The following is a 17,697-nucleotide window of genomic DNA, read 5'->3' on the forward strand; positions in this document are numbered from 1 at the left end:
TGAACTGACCTTAACCTGCTCTAACAGTTTCAATAAAACAAGATGATTCAGAGATTATAAGGGATGTAGGTGAGGTCTCTGAGAGAGAACTGGATTCCATGGCAAAACATGAATCCAGGAGAGAAAAAATTTTCTAGAAGTTTAAAACTAAAATAGCCATGGAACAAGAACAGAGTATCAGATATAGCAGAGGAATTGCCCCCATCGGGATCTCTGGCAAAGGTATCCCTCAAGAATAGGATATTCCAGATTTCCCCTGTAGCGCTAAGAGAATATCTGAATTCCAGGTTATATCCTCAGCTGCTCAACTACCTAAAGGCGACAAACTGGACAGGGGTGTTGAGTGAGGTGTCCTGGTCATCCTCTCCTGTGCTGATGGCTGCAGGCTGGGCGGGCACAGGCCGAACCAAGGCATTTGTTTAGAAACTAGGTATAGGCTGTGGAGAAAAAGGAACCCTCATTCACTGTTGGTGGGACTGTAAGGTAGTACAACCATTATGGAGGAAAGTATGGTGGTTCCTCAAAAAACTGCAAATAGAACTACCTTATGACCCAGCAATCCCTCTACTGGGTATATACCCCCAAAACTCAGAAACATTGATACGTGAAGACACATGTGGCCCCATGTTCATTGCAGCACTGTTCACAGTGGCCAAGACATGGAAACAACCAAAAAGCCCTTCAATAGAAGACTGGATAAAGAAGATGTGGCACATATACACTATGGAATACTACTCAGCCATAAGAAACGATGACATCAGATCATTTACAGCAAAATGGTGGGATCTTGATAACATTATAAGGAGTGAAATAAGTAAATCAGAAAAAAACAAGAACTACATGATTCCATACATTGGTGGAACATAAAAATGAGACTAAGAGACATGGACAAGAGTGTGGTGGTTACCAGGGGTGGGGGGAGGGAGGACAGGGGGAGAGTTAGGGGGAGGGGGAGGGGCACAGAGAACTAGATAGAGGGTGGCGAAGGACAATCTGACTTTGGGCGAGGGGTATGCAACATAATTTAATGACAAAATAACCTAGACATGTTTTCTTTGAATATATGTACCCTGATTTATTAATGTCATCCCATTACCATTAATAAAAATTTATTTAAAAAAAAAAAAAAAAAAAAAGAAACTAGGTATAACAGATACACCCTGCAGGCAATGCCTTACACCCTTAAAAATGCCCTTAGACCTAGTGATTCTGCGTTTAAGACTTTATCCTAAGAAAATAGTTATATCAGAGAGAGAGACGTACAAAGATGCTATTTTATGCATTGTTTCCATGTCTAAATATTAGTGAAACATAAGTGTCCAGTAACAGGGAATTACATTCATCTTGGTGTTATCTGGCAAATGGGAGCCTGAGCAGTTTTGTCAAACAGAACTATCTGTACACCAAGTGAGGACAGCTCTGAACTGACCTAAAGGTACCATTGCATATGGTATTTATAGTATGGTCATATATTTTAACAATTATTTGTACATATGTGTGTGCACACTAATAAATATGGAAAGGTACATGCTCGATGTGAAGTGGCTAATTATAAAGGAAGGCTAACTGAAATTATCTTCTTAACTTATATTTCTTCAATACAAATGGGGTAGGTGCCTAATTAAGTTGAAGGAATTAAATAATAAAACTGCCATGAACATTTACATCTAAGTCATCATGTGAATATACGTTTCATTTTGTTTTGGCAAATACCTATGAGTGAAATGGCTGAGTCGTATGTCAGTTGGATGTTTAACATAATTAAAAATAAAAAACTGTCAAACTTTTCAAAGGTGTTTAGCATTGTGAATTGTCACCAGAACTTTATAAAAGTTGTGATTCTTCCAAAACATTTGGTATTTAGCCAATCTAATTTAGCAGCAGCTAAAACTACTGTTCAATATTTCCAGCTATGTAGCTCCTGGAGTCTCTTCAGTGCCTTTGTAATTCAGTGACAGTTTCAATGATGATGTAGGGTTCCCCATTTGTGGGCTCATCCTTTTCAGAATCTTCTCCTCAATCCCCTGTCACTCCATAAGTCTCAAACCCTCTCCTTGACACCACAAGCTAGTAAGACTGTGGTTTTCTTAATAGTTCTAACCAGCATACCATAAACGGACCCTAATGCATATAGGAGCATGGATTTCATCCAAATTTCAAGGGTTGAATTCCCACCAAATTCTACCTTCTTTTGGTTGCTCTTCAGTATCTTCTGACAAATAAATAATTAAGAAGAAAAAGTATTTCAGTTGATCCTGATGCCCCCATTCTGTATCCCTTCATTTAGTGTCTCTCTTTTCACTTCTAATTTAGTTAAAATAAGTTTTATCTACAGTGGACTTACTTTCCTTGTCACTCATTACCTACTTTGTCTACTATAGAGTCACTTAAGTTTGTATCACTTTATTAAAACTATCCATGTAAAAGTTACTATCCAAGTAATTTCCCACCAGCCTAAAAGGCAAATGTTTACAATGTTTTTTTCTAAAAGATTCTTTTAACAACTATATAAGATTTAAAGTTTTACATTATGAAGTTAATACAATTATGTCAAGTAAGCAAAGGCATTAATCTACATTTTAAAAGTCAACTTTTTGTAAAATTTTTATAGGTGCTGAAAAAAACTAGTCAGAGGTTGTAAAAGAGTAAAGATGACATTTTCTATGTATTTATTAAAATTTTAGCTCAACTACCCTTTGAAAATATTTTTTCACTCAATTTCCTAATATTGTTTAAAGAGACTCTGTTAGAAAATAAAGAAGAAGAAGTCTAGCTATGAGAACATAACTGGGGACCTGCTCTACGTCTGGCTTCATCTCTGGAAAAGTAATCCTTGTGCCAATTAGATCCTGGAATTTATAGTGTTTTTATAAGGCAAAGTGGTCAAGTTGGCTCAATGAACGCTGTAGCAAGATTTATAGGAAAATGTGTCACACAGGTGTTCCAAGTACATGTCAGAAGACATAACATAAAGTTAAGCTACAGGTGACCAAAGAATTTTTCTCCAGGGCAGGAAACAGATGTGTTGATTTTGGGGAACAGAAATAGCTTAGGAATCCATAGTATGAACAATTGTTCAATGCCTTCTTAACACCTAGAAGAAGTTCAGGCATTTCTCCATATCTTAAAGTGATCACAAATTTTACAGCTTTATTGAGTTGTTAATATCTCAGATATAAATTTTTTAGACTAAGAAATATTAAAATCACATTTCCCTGCTCCTCTAACTTTCAGTGATTACTGGATTTATCTACAAGATATTAAGAATTGAGGGCACTCATGTACTTCAATTCTAAATAAAAATTACTAAAATACTCACAACTCAACACATATTTATTGACTACCCATTATGTGCAAGGCACTGTGCTCAGGACTGTAAGAGACAACATGATAAAAATAAGTGTGATACAATGGAATAAGTACTTCATAGTGGCAAATGCCAAGCATAGTGACTGGAGACAAGAATTACTCTTTCTGAAGGTAGTTCAGAAGAAAGACATTTGATAAGAGTTTGAGAATGAATAGGAGCTTGCTTATACACAAAATCAGAGAGAACTCTCACTACATGCAGAGAATGCTGAATTCAGAGACTACAGAGATGAGGCCTGAAATGAAGCTATGGAAAGGTCAGTGGAAGGAACATCAGGTAGAACGATCTGTAGTTGACCAAGAAAGGACACAGTCACATTGGAATTTTAGATTTATTACTCATACTTTTTTTTTTTTTTTTTTGAGAATGACTTTGGGGACAATAATACTGGAGGTAGAGAAATATGTTAAGAATTATAGTATTCTGGGTAAAACATATGAGTCTAATTTAGGATGCAAAGAAGGTTGTCAATAAAAGTTCAAGGAAGGAAGAAAAGAGGGAAGGAGAAAGAGAGGTTGGGAAGAAGGAGAGAGAGAGGAAGTCAGGTCTTAACCTCTCATTGCTCAGAGGAGAAAACAGGTCCTGAGAGATGAAAGTGCCTTATCCTGTCTACAAAAATAGCATTTTAGAGCTTCTAGGCCAGAGACAATCATGGGGCAGGGAGTGGAGGTAGTTTGACTTACAGCATTTATAAGAAACTTAAAAAATAATAGCATCTGCTGAAATTTTACTGTCTTTGCTGACTTATTTAAAATAGTAATTTTAACCTCAAGAAAAGCATGTGTTACTGATTGGAATGTAATGTTACTGGCAATGTCTTTGTACATATTTTCCAAGACTTCATGGAATTGGCTTGGGTTTTTCTTTCCTTAGACCAAACCTTGTGTTTGCTAAAGTTCTGTTGCAGTACAATAAAAATTTCTCTTCTCATATGTCTATGTTTTTATATATGTTGCGATTATTATCAAATTTTTCAAGTTATAGTTAAATTTTTCAAAGTGACATTTAAATTTTTATTTCGACACCACCTTCAAAACTTTCCAAAAGGTAAGGTACCACAGATGGCTTGTAAGATAATACATTTTTAGCAAAGGTAAGTGCTTGTTCATATTTTTCAGAACATTTACATGCAAGAAGAAACAAATGGGGATGTATTTCCTCATTCATTACTCATTTAAACACCATTTGAGTTAAACATCCTGAGTTGAATGAGGTTAACTCTTAAAAAACAAATGTGTTATGTTGTAAAGTATGTTACAGAATTTAGAACTGAATCAAAAATATTTGGTTGGCTTATCACAACCTATTTCAATTATGAAATTGATGCAAAGTTAATATTACCATAATTTCCAGATTTTTATTTCTGTCAGTGCTGACACCATTATTTCAGTATCCTAGACTAAAAGCTTTAACATCATTTTTTAATTCTGCCCTCTATTCTCCCATTATGAGCAAGTTACTAGTAAGTCCATTTGCAACCTCATATAAAACTGCCTCCATCCTCCTAATAGTAATTACTCTCTGTGTCACCTATATTCTTTTGTTCATAATAAATTTATTTTATTTAGTTATAATACAATCTCCAACAGCTTGAAATAAAAATTCCCATGTACTTCAATTGAACTGTATGTCACGTTTTTTAGAATGTCCTTTTTGTCATAAAAATAATTTTTAAACCACTCATTGTGTTCCACTTTTTAACACTCAGATATGGGTTTTTGCCATAAAGTAGCAAACTGGTCCTTCTAATACTAGTGGCCGAGGCCAGGCAGGTAGGTTCTCACTGAATTCAGGCAGCTGGTAGAGGAAATGCGGAGCCGGAAAGCATTGGGCCATACCCGTTTATTGGAGGCTCGCAAAGACAGGAGAGAGAATAAACAACAAAAAGGAAAGAGTCAATAAACAAAAGAAAATCTGCTTTTTGCAGTGAAAGGTAAGGGAGCAGAGAACACCACATCTCAGGGTGGCAGGAGAGCGATCTGGGAGAATCGCCGCTGGAAGGAAAGCACGCAGCCTTTCATAGACTACACACACAGGGGCGCTGCCGCTCGCCCACGCGCCACTCAGGCCAAGTGCCTGCAGCCCTGAGCCACTGAGCAAGCCTAACAGCCCTTTTCCCCACAGTCCTTGTTTTAGAAAATCCTCCAGAGATTTATCCAGAAGTATATGTTCATGAAATTCTAAAGCACATTATCAAAACCTGCTTCATTGTTACCTGGGAACTCCCATAGTTTCCCCTCTGTCATTCACTGGATCACCTCTCCAAAACCCTTCTGAAAGGCTGTTCATTTACTGCAGCTAACTGCTTAGCAAATTCCACACCTCAAAGTGAAGGTGCTGTTTCTATGTCAGGTACCTTTTCAGTAGCTGCCTTAATATAAAAAGAAAATATTAAGTTTCTTCCCCTTGGATATATTTTTCCTAAAACTTTTTTCTAAGATCAACAGTCTTCACCTGGCGGACATCCTGTCAGAGCCTCCATCAAACTGAAGCTGATGACCTGGTCTTGTACTAACTCCAGCTGTGGTACATCTGGCCGTTTTTATATCTGATATGACTTAGGTCCTTCTCCATCTTCCTGTGCCCTGAGTCTTCTTCACACTGCTGCAGCTGCCTGGCAGCTGTCTGCTAGCTTGTGAAAAGGCAGGGAATCTGCGATAGCAGATGCCACAGCCACCAACTCAGGACTCAGTAACTCACTTCCCTTCTTTGGGGCACTTCCTGTGACTTTTTGCAGCCTGCCATTTGTAGCCTCCAAACTTTTAAGTGGTCTTCTGTTGGGCAGCTTTGTGATTGGTAGGTACATTTACTGTGCTTAATTCAACTTCTATTCTCAATGATATTTAGCAAGTCTTTTCTTGTATTCTTTGCTCTGTCTTGCTTTCTGTCTCCTTGGAAATCTCATGGGTTGGGATGAACTACCCATCTTTCTTGCTATCATGTTGTTAGTGCCAAAATATCTTTGGATGTTATTTTTGTCCTGACCTCCCTGCATAGCACCAAGGAGGAGCGCAATTACAGCTGCCTCTGCCTCTGGGCCTCCTGGGCACAAACGAAGTACGGGAGAGAGAAGGCAGAATCACTATAATGCCACTGGCCGAGGCCAGGCAGGTTCACATGGGATTCAGGCAGACAGTAAAGAAACTGCAGAGCCAGAAAGCCTTGGGCTGTTCCCATTTAATAGAGGCTTATAACAGTGGACAAGCAAACAGGCAGGGGGAACCGCTTCTCAAGACAAGTGAACAGCAAATGGCCCCTCACAGTGGTGAGCAGGCAATCCGCCATTAACCCTGAGGGCCAGCACCTGTAGCCTTACATAGACTATACACTAGACTATACACATGTAGCACTTACCCGTGCTCATGCACTAATCAAGCAAAGTATTGTACAAACGAGCAAGCCTAACTCAGCTGTTTTCCCAGCAATTGCCAAGACTCCTGGAAACATTACCCAGAAACAAACTGAAATTCGAACCAGAATTGCATGTCATCTCCATCACCTAGATTCTCTTAGTTCTTTTACATTTATTATAAGTTATTAATGTATAACTCGTATTACAGCTGAAATAAATGTATAACTCGTATTATAGAAGGGACAATGTCGTATTCCATTTTTTTTAACCCTCACCTAATTCTCCATTTATATGAATAGAATTAACAAGCACTATTTGATACACAACCATCATAGGGTAGCCAGTTAAAACATGTTTTCAAACTAAAGATTTTAACCATCTCATCATAAGACAGATCATTATTTTCAAAATGATTCTGTAAAAGCTTTCCGCTGTCCCATGCGGTGTAAACTTCTCTGTCATTCTTTCAATGCCTTTGACAATATTTTCTCACTGTACATTTCTAACATTTATTACCAACTCCTAAACAAACCTATTCCAGGCATACTGGAATCACAACTGACTGCTATCCCCACCCTTCCACAATCTTTATCCCTGTATTTTTTACCCCAATTGGGGTGCCTTCTTCTGCTCCTTTCTTAATCCTACCCACAATTAAAGTAAGTGTTATCAACAGTTTACTCTCTGATAATGGTTGCTTACCATTCTGCAGTTTCCTACAATAATGACAAAGTTGTTACTACCCAAAAAAGGCAAAGTAAATATTTATTGAGACCACCATGCTAGCCACCATTCAGAGAACTTTCACACCTTTTTTTTTATCTTGTAATAATACTTTGCTGTTTATGGAACAGCTCTAGCTTATTAGAAGCCTTAAATCAACTAAGAAGCCAAAGGTCTGAGCCACATAATAAACCACTTTGAAACTCAATGACTTAAAACAGCATTTATTCTCATAAATCTTCAGGTTAACTGTGGTTCTACCAATCCAGGTTGAACTCAGTTGGGTTTCTTTGCTCCCATGTAGACATGTTTCATGCATCTGATTATAGGACTAAGGATAAAATGTTAAGTTTACAGCACTAAAGTCTAGCTAAATATGGAGGCACTGTTTGTGTCCACTAACATGTCCACCAATATTCTGCCAGCCAAAGCACATCAGACAGTCAAACCCAATATCATTGGGGAGTAAATATATGCTAAAAAATAAATCCAGCTGTCACAAAAAGCTAAAACACTAGTAGATTCCTAGACACTAGAGGGGAGCAGGTAGATGGGCAGGCATTAAAAACATATATATAAAGAAACTGAGGATAAAGTAAAATAATTTCTAAGAAAATGCAGAGGTAAAAATAAAGGAAAACAAATATGACTTCAAGGACAGGAGGCAGTATAGCTATTATAGTTAAGAGCCTATTTTTTGAAATTAGAGAGCTCCAAGTTTGAATTATGATTCTGCCGCACACTGCCACATACTTGGGCATGCAAATTACCTCATATACTTTAGTTTCTTTATATGTTAAGCAGAAATCAGTAATAACTACTTTATTGGATGACTGATGTGGAATGGTCTTATGTGCATATAGGTCACTAAGCAGCTTCTAGTATATACATAATCAACTCATGTAGCTATTTTTTTTATTGAATATATTTTCCTATTGTTAAACAATACCCTTATCTTCTGCTAAGGGTACTCTAAAACTTAGTTCAAATAGGAAAGCTGCTAATTATAGTACCTAAACCGCTAGCCACATTAATTGGTCCAAAAAATACTTAACCTCGATAGCTAGATACAACAGTATAAATTTTAGTTTATTTTACCACTAATCTTCTTAAATCTCCAGGAGATTATGACCAGCCACATCTTAAAATGAGAAAGGAGTGAGGACATCTTGTTATGACAAAAATTATGGGCCCAACATTGTAGAATGGATACTAGATATAAAAGAGGGTAACAGTGGATTTGAATGAATTCAAGCTATTGATGGTATTGAAAATATCTTGCATTGCATCTTCCTTTAACCCTACCTGCTTCCTGGACCTTCAGCTACTTGTTCCACTTCAGATTCTGCTGTGATTAAACAAACCCTTGACCGAAAGTTTGAAAAGCACTTGCATATTTTGGCATTCTCTCTTGTATCTTTATGTTGCTGCTGATAAACAAGCTCAGGCAAGCCCATGGGTCCAAAGAGGAGGATGAGAGCAGAGCTGACTACCCTAGCTGAGGCCAGCCTAGCTCTGTTGTTCCCAGTTATCCCTCACATGTATAAGTCAGTAAAGCTGCTAAGCTCAGCATGGCCTAGGTCAGCAATTGATCAACTTAGGTCTGTGAAAATAAGTAATTATTGTTATAAGCCGCTGAGTTTTCAGCTATTTGTTTTGCAGATATTCTGGGACGGAAGGGTTGGGAGGTGAGTAATAACTACTTAGCAATTTCTATCCCTCTTTCTGATGATCATCAAGGCACAGAAGATATATAGACTACAGAGAGTTTAGTTAGCTGTCCTGGAATATGAACTCTTAAGAAGAACGTCACTTAGATGTTTTCCTTTGCTGTTCACTATATATGTGATCTACAATAAAATCAGCAAACCATGATCCTCAAGCCAAATCCTGTCTGTGACCTGTTTTTGTGTTGCCCATGAGCTAAGGATGGCTTTTACACTTTGAGTGTCATAGAAACAAAGACAGATATGTGACAGAGAACTGTCAGTCTTCAAATATTTACCATCCAGACCTTTACAGAAGAGTTTGTCAAGCCCTAAACTAGAACAAAAATCTCTGAAGAACAGAATATACCAAATCTAATGGTGACTGAGCTTCCTGTTCTTTCTAGTTTTTCCAATGTCATATCATCAAAATTCAGACAGGGCCCTACAAAAGCCAATCTCTCATCCTAGTATTAGAGGATTTAGAGATGGGATTGGTCTAAGTAACTTAAACAGAGCAAATTTTATTATTATTATAATTGTGATATTTAAATTTTAATAATGTTTACTTTTGAAATTATGAGAAATACAAATTAATTTTAGAAATTTTGAACATTGACAGAGGTATAAAGAAATAAAATATGTTTAATTCTAATTAAGTACAGGCAACTACAATCAACACAGTGGTCTTTCCAACTTTGTTATATGCAGATTGATGCCTAATTGAAATACCACTAAATATTAAATTATGTCACTTGGATGTTGTACTTAATATTAAATATTGTCAAATTCTTTTTCAAAACCCCTATAAACACAATTTTAACTGATCCATTAAATTTTACTCCATAACAGTAGAGCTATTAAAATATCTTTATGTGAAACGAGACTAAGAGACATGGATAAGAGTGTGGTGGTTACGGGGGGGGGGGGGGGGGGAGGGAAGGAGGGAGAGGGGGAGGGGGAGGGGGGCACAAAGAAAACTAGATAGAAGGTGATGGAGGACAATCTGACTTTGGGTGATGGGTATGCAACAGAATTGAATGACAAGATAACCTAGACATGTTTCCTTTGAATATATGTACCCTGATTTATTGATGTCACCTCATTAAAATAAAAATTTATTTATAAAAAAAATTGAAAAAAATAATGGAGGAAGTTTTTCTCTATCTAAAAAAAAATCCTTATGTGTTTAGACATTTGATTGTTTTTTTAAAAAATAAATTTATGAATTTTGGGGAATAAAGTCTTTTCTGTTGTACGGCCAGTGGCTGCCGCCATCATGGCCATGCAGTTTCCATTAAATTCAGGCAGATGGTAAAGAAACAGTGGAACCAAAAAATGGTGGGCTATTTTATTTACTAAAGTCTTACAACAACTGACGAGCAAACACACAGGGCACTCAGGGCTTGCAAAACCCTGACACATTCTCTGGTTCCACAACTTGGAGAATCTTCTACAGTTCCTCCTAGAATCAAAGACCCCCATAAGCCTCAATAGGGCTCCCAAAACCCCTCAGCTCTGGTTCTCTATTTGCACAGCTTCTCTCTCTCTGCAAATATGGCTTCCTTTTTTTCTTTTTTTTTTTTCTGAACTGGGAAGCGGGGAGACAGAGAGACAGACTCCCACATGTGATCCACCTGACATGCCTACCAGGGGTCGAAGCTCTGCTCAACTGGGGCATTGCTATCTTGCAACCAGAGTCATCCTAGCACCTAAGGCAGAGGCCATTGAGCCATCCTCAGTGCCCAGGCCAACTTTTCTCCAGTGGAGCCTTGCTGTGGGAGGGGAAGAGAGAGACAGAGAGGAAGGAGAGGGAGAAGGGTGGAGAGCAGATGGGTGCTTCTCCTGTGTGCTCTGGCCGGGAATTATGCCCTGGCCAGGAATTGAATCCAGTTCTTCCACATACCAGGAAGCTCTACTGCTAAGCCAACCAGCCAAGACTACAAACATGGATGGCTTCTTTTTCCTTCTTCTCTCTCTGCAAAACTACCTGGGCCCACAAAGACCCCTCCTCCAGCAAACATAAGCAAAACAATGGCCCTTCCCAAGCAGGAAGGTAATCTGCAATTTCACAGATCACATATACCTGGCACTGCCCAGAGCCATTTTTTAGCAATAAAAGTGAGCAAACTCAAAAAATACAAATTTTACAAACCCGTTTGTCTAACACTTGTATTTCAAATTATAATTCTAGGATATATTCTAAGAATTGTTTTTACAATATTAAAGGATATGTGTATTTTAGTCCAGGTAGTGCCAAAATGGTTCCTTTATGTTATAATATACCCAGCAACATTATTCTCATCAAGTTCTGTGATCTTTGCTAACATGATAATAAATATTTTTCTGTGAGTTTATTAATTACATGTACTTTTCCTTTTAAAAATCATTTTGAGACTTCATTTATTTATCTTTTTGGCAGTTTTGATTTTTTTATCAATCTATATAAATTATATATTACAGAAAAACGTCTTATACTTCTTACAGGTTTTTCTCAATGTATTGATTTTGTTTACATATTTTATTTACATATGAACATTTTTATTTTAGTGTCACTAAAAAATGAATCTGTTATTTATTTTATTTACATTGTTTTATTATTAATGTAATATGGGCATATTATAGAAAACAGAAAATGCTGCAACATAGAAGAAAATAAAAAATCAATAACAGTGAGATGTCCCAGGTTCAATTGGCAGTCAGGGCACACAGGAGAGCACCCATTTGCTTCTCCACACCTCCCCCCTTGCTTCTCTCTCTCTCTCTCTCTCTTTCTCTCTTTCCCTCCTGCAGCTATGGCTTGATTGGAGCGAGTTGACCCAGGCGCTGAGGATGGCTCCAGAGCCTTCACCTCAGGCACTGAGAAGAGTTTGGTTGCTGAGCAAGGGAGCAAGCCCCAAATGGGCAGAGCATCACCCTCTAGTGGCTTGCTGGGTGGATCTCAATTGGAGTACATACAGTAGTCTGTCTCTGCCTCCCCTCCTCTCATTGAATTAAAAAAAAATGCTCTTAGTTTCACTATTATGTCCCACCTACGTATGGAATAATACAGTTCCTGGTTTTTTCTGATTTACTTATTTCGCTTCGTATCATGTTATCAAGATCCCACCATTTTGCTGTAAAGAGTGTGGTGGTTACGGGGGGGGGGGGGGGAGGGGGGAATGGGAGAGGGAAAGGGGGTGGGGAGGGGCACAAAGAAAACAAGATAGAAGGTGACAGAGGACAATCTGACTTTGGGTGGTGGGTATGCAACATAATTGAACGACAAGATAGCCTGGACTTGTTATCTTTGAATATATGTATCCTGATTTATTGATGTCACCCCATTAAAAAAATAAAATTATTATAAAAAAAATGCTTATGGTACATTATTAAATAAAAATATATCTCAGTCATTATACCATATTTATGTTTTCTCCATAAATGGCAATATAAGCTCTATTTTAATCATTTTATAAAATTAAATATTTATACTCCTTAATGTACTTAACCATTTTCTATTTGGGTCATTAAGGAATGGCTCAGTAAATAATTTGTACATAAATCTTAAATCATAGTTCTCATTGTGTCTTTTTGGATAAATTTCTGAAAGCAAAACTGATGAGTGAAGGGTTATAAACACTTTAGAACTTGACAACTTGCTTTCCAGGATGGCAACTTACACATACACCAATAGTATTAAAGAAATAGTTTTAAAAATCTATGTTAATTGAATATGTAAAGATGTTTATTTTATGCAAACATGCATTTCTTTGGTTATACTTATGTTGGGCATAAAGTATTGTTTTTCAGTTTCAAACCCACCTTCACCACCTGGCTTGGAGATGCTGACTGGGGCCAGGACTCTGCAGACTGTTTCCCTTTGGCCAGCAGTTCCCGTTGAGTCCTGTGACATGGGAGCACGAGAGGGGAGAGCAAAGCAGGAGAAGGGAGAACATACTTTCTCCTTCCTATTCATTCCTGTCAGTCTTCCCAACCTGGGCTCCTTTCCCTGGCAGCAGCCGCTGATTCCATTTTCTCTCCCACTGCCAGAATGATGCATTCCTCTCAGGAATACCAGCACCTGGGCAATTGCTCTTCTCAAAACTCTGGGTCTCGGTTCTGTAGGATTTTTTATAGGCTTCCTTGTTGGGAAATCACCAACCTCTTCCCTCTGTTCATCCAGCTGTCAGAGTTGGTAGGGCCCCCTGCAGTTACTATTATTACCATCTCAGAAAGTTCCCTTTGGGACAGCCTACGTTTTGAATTCAAAGGTTTGCTTAGGACAATGGTTCCTAAATTTGTCTGCCCATGACAATCACTGCAGGAACTTTTTCAGCCTTCCAAAGCCCAGGTGACACCCTAGGCCAAAACTCTAGGGGTGGATACAATGAGCAGTACTATTATTATTATCATTTTCTAAGCTTCCCAAGTGATTACAGTATGCGAACATGTTTGAGAACCACTAACCCAGACATTGGTTTAAACAAAATGACAGGATAATTAACATGATATATTTTTCTATAAGATTGCTATTAGGGACTAATCACTGCTCTTCCCCTCTCTCAAGTCCCTACTGCTTATAACAATAGAAACTACTTCTATCTTTTCAATGTCTGGCTACCTACATTTCTGTCTTTGAGTAAGACCTAGAAAGAAAACACATTCCTTGAATTCATTTGGTGCATTAAAGAAACCTCTTCATCCTTCATGGAAAAAGAAAATAAAAGTGCTAACAGATATTTTGGTTTCCTGGTCGGCAGGTTGGTTTGTTTAGAATGGCTTATAAGTGGCATTTAAAGGTGCTGAAACACCTGCAGTGCTCAAAAAGTGTGAAATTCTTTTCTGCTTTTGTAAACAGGAGAGAAAATATCACCGACATCTGAGGTTTCCACCCTGCCGTCAGCTAAAGGGAAGGCAGAGCTGCCGGCGCCAACGTCTTCCGTGAGCGCAGGAAAATGGGATAAGCACGGCAAAACGCTCACTTGGGGAGGGTAAAATAAAACAGACAATTTTGTTTGAATTACCTGTCAAAGGCTAATTTCTGCTCACAAAAAGGTTTGAATGTTTGGGAAACAAGAAATCAGAATGTAGAACGCATTGATTTGGTGTGTGTGTGTGTGTGTGTGTGTGTGTGTGTGTGTGTGTTTTCAGTACTTCAAATGAAAGAAGAAAGCCTGCAAAAGGGAAGGGAGGGAGATAACAGCAGAAGGGCAAACTGCAGCCTTCTTTTATGTAAATGAGTTATTCTTCTTAATAAGGACTGTTTTGCAAGTAATTAGCTCACTGTGGAATCTGAGTGAATGAACAATACTAAATAAAATAACACTGACCCCTGTCTGTAGCTGTTTACTGAAGTGAACCTGATGTGCACCTCTGAGGGCTGTAGCCTCACTCACAGTCAGATGCATAACTGGTTCAGCTCAGCTCATTCAAACCAAAACTGCAATGTTTATCTCAACTATCAAAATGTTTCAGGAGAAAATTATTTTTCTTGTGTTTTTCACCTCATTTGCATGTATAGCTTAAGATAATCTATTCAGAGACATCTCTTTTCTTTATGTATTTCCCACAATTTTCATATAGCAAAGTTTGAGGAAAAAAGAATGCATAGCTTATCTACATTGTATTATTTGTCACAGGAAGAAAATGCTGCACATATTGTGTTTTTACTTTTTCTTGTATCATTCATATACTGATTTCATTTGTTCAAAATCATTTAGTAAATTTGTACTATGTGCTAGGCATCTGGATTGCTTTCAAGTGTAACAAATGAATAAGGCAGTGGGTCTCAAACTTTTTGAAGTCGGGGCACATTTAAAATCCTACAAATAATTGTAGGTGCACTATATACAAATTTCTGAGAAATATGTTGTAATAATTAAGTCAAATATTAAAGAAAAAGAATATAAATTCAAGCATGCTTTTATGGTAATTAAATGAAATAAATATGACAAAATGAAATTTATTCTGACATTAAAAAACTTTTTTATGTTACATTTTTCAGTTATGCTTTTTAGAATTCGTAAAAAAAGAGAGGTTAAAAATTTTTTTAAATGACAAGAGTTATCTTTTTATGTATATAGATACATTCTTAGTAAGATTTAGTAAATTCGTCAGGTCCTAGCACAAATGTGTTAAGTTTTTCATTCTTGTGTTTATGAGAAGCATGAGCCTGATGTGTCCTAGAGATTTCTTCAATGTTTGGGCATATATTTGAAAGGCAAACTGTAATTTCCTCATCAATACATTGAAGAATTCCTCTCTTTTTACTCTTAATTGTGTTGAGTGCAGAAAACCCCCACCATACATATCATCTTAACTTTACACCAAACAAAGGATAGAAGAAACTTGTCTCCAGTCTTTCCAGGGAACATGGTGGGTAGTGTAAACAATCCAGCACCACAGCTTAACAGCCTTTTGCAACTTAATCAGGCAAGTGAGGTGGAGGGTTGGGCAGACTGTCAGCTTACAGTCAATTTCTCACACCTCTGTCCCCCAAAAACCTAAACTCCAAAAACCCTGTTGGTTTTTTGGTCCCCAACAGGCACATATTTCTCTGGAATACCATAGGGCACATCTGGAAATCTTCTAGGGCACACCAGTGTGCCCTGACGCACACTTTGAGAACCACTGGAATAAGGTATCAATGAAGTTGTGGTAGGCAGTTTGACAGACAGGAGCAGAACAAGAACAATGGGTTAGGTACTGAAGGTCACCTGGACTGAAGGAAAGCCCCAGGTGCCTAGCAACAGGCAAGAGTAAAAAAACACACAAACAAAACAACTGGGACTCCAGGGAGAACTTTCCTAGTATAGAGGTCATGCAATTTAGATTCTCTCACCTTTCATATTGCTGGTCATGTTTGGACCCTCCTCCTCTGACATATTTCTAAACATGCAAGTTAGATCTCCTTAGGGGGGAACAAACCAGGAGTTTGAGAATAGCCCTAAAGCATTAAGCCCCCAGGACAATAAAGTTCTGACTGGAATCAAATACATATAGGCTTCAGTTGTGTTTTATTTAGCTCCAGAACAGAAAAGCAGCAAAACCAGACAAAAACTAACTTCAGAAAAGCTGATAAATACCGTATTTCCCCATGTATAAGGCACTTCCATGTACAAGGTGCACCTTAATTTGGGGGCCCAAAATTTGAAAAAACAATGTATTACATAAAGTTATTGAACTCAAGTTTTATTCATCATAAATTCATACAACTCCTCATCACTGTCACACTCCCATCCATTAGCTTGTCCTCATCTGTGTCTGATGATGAATCAATGTCTTCATATATTGCCTCGTCCTCAGTTCCATTTATGGAAATGCAAACAAAAAAAGTCTACAACCACTGTATAAGATGCACCCAGTTTTTAGACAGAAATTTTTTTGAAAAACGGTGCATCTTATACATAGGGAAATACGGTAATCTGTTGTGATCCTTCCCTGAGACATCCAGATAAATAACCATAAAACAGAGACCCAGAGCTGCTCTTTCTATGGAGCAAACCAGTGCCTTTCAGCATCCCTCCCCTCAGGTGTGCTTTCCTTGCTCCTCTCTTCCTTTTAAGTTCCAAGGGTCCTCCTTTTGCCTCTGTAACTTGTTTCCTGTTGGGCAGATAAGTTATTTTATGCCCACTCTGTTAAAGATGGCTGCTGCTCTCATGTGGTGATGTTCTCACGTGATACAGCTGATTGCCTCTCATGCTTCGGAAGGGGCTTGGTTATGCTAATGTGTGTAGGGAGGGCTTTCATGCCAAAAAGTTTTAAAAGGAGGAGCTAGGAGGCCCTTTTGGAGACAGAAGACCACATTGTTCCAGGTTAGAGAGAGGAGGAGCCCATGTTGTAGCAGGGCAGAGAGGCCACACGGAGGAGGCAGCCAAAATGGTGGAATGCTGAAGGAGAAGCCAGTTAGTGCAGGAGAAGGAGAAGGGGAACAGAGGTGAATAAGACTGGTAAGGTGGAAGGAAGCCTTTGATTCTAGGAAAACTCAGATGGCTTTGGGAGCCCTGAATGGAAAGGGAAGTGTTTTCCCATTGTGTGTTTTTATTCGCTTACCAAGTGCAAGTTTAGAATAAAGGAAAATGGCTCACCAGTTTTTGGTTCCACTGTTTCTTTACGATCGATCCAAATTAAATGCAAACCTAAACCTGCACAGACCAGGCAGCAGTGATGGTGGCCGCAACTACCAGCTTTACATTTCTTGAGCCCATTTCTTCTTGAGTTCTACCTTTGTGACTTTCTACATAAATTTTTTCTTAGTTTGAGCTTTGACTCTGAATTCTTTCTTAGCCAGAACTCAATTACCCAGTTTGCTGAACCCAGGTCCAGTTTGACCGCAGAGGTCTAACATCTAGGGCCATTTTCTCCTCCAACAAAATAAGGTCATTTATTGATATAATTAATTTAGAATTGTTATTTTTTTCCTACTTTACAGGGAGTAACCAGACCCATAGTATTTCCTTGCCTTGGGAATTTTGTTGGTTATGTGTGGAGTAGTAGCTGCTTCTTTCTCAAACTGAAATGTTACCGACTCTGGGCTGTAACCCCTGGAAGGGTATAGATATGTA

The 17,697-nt window shown here is 38.1% G+C and overlaps 2 pseudogenes; one reads left to right on the top strand and one right to left on the bottom strand.

The window, feature by feature from the left end:
- LOC136391699 (programmed cell death protein 2 pseudogene) overlaps positions 1-347 on the top strand; it is a 31,692-nt pseudogene extending 31,345 nt beyond the window's left edge.
- A 4,865-nt stretch (positions 348-5,212) lies between these two features.
- Positions 5,213-6,416, bottom strand: LOC136391700 (small ribosomal subunit protein mS31 pseudogene; annotated as a pseudogene).
- Positions 6,417-17,697: the final 11,281 nt, after the last annotated feature.

Source organism: Saccopteryx leptura, chromosome 2 (assembly GCF_036850995.1).
Source record: "Saccopteryx leptura isolate mSacLep1 chromosome 2, mSacLep1_pri_phased_curated, whole genome shotgun sequence".
Taxonomy (NCBI): Eukaryota; Metazoa; Chordata; class Mammalia; order Chiroptera; family Emballonuridae; genus Saccopteryx; species Saccopteryx leptura.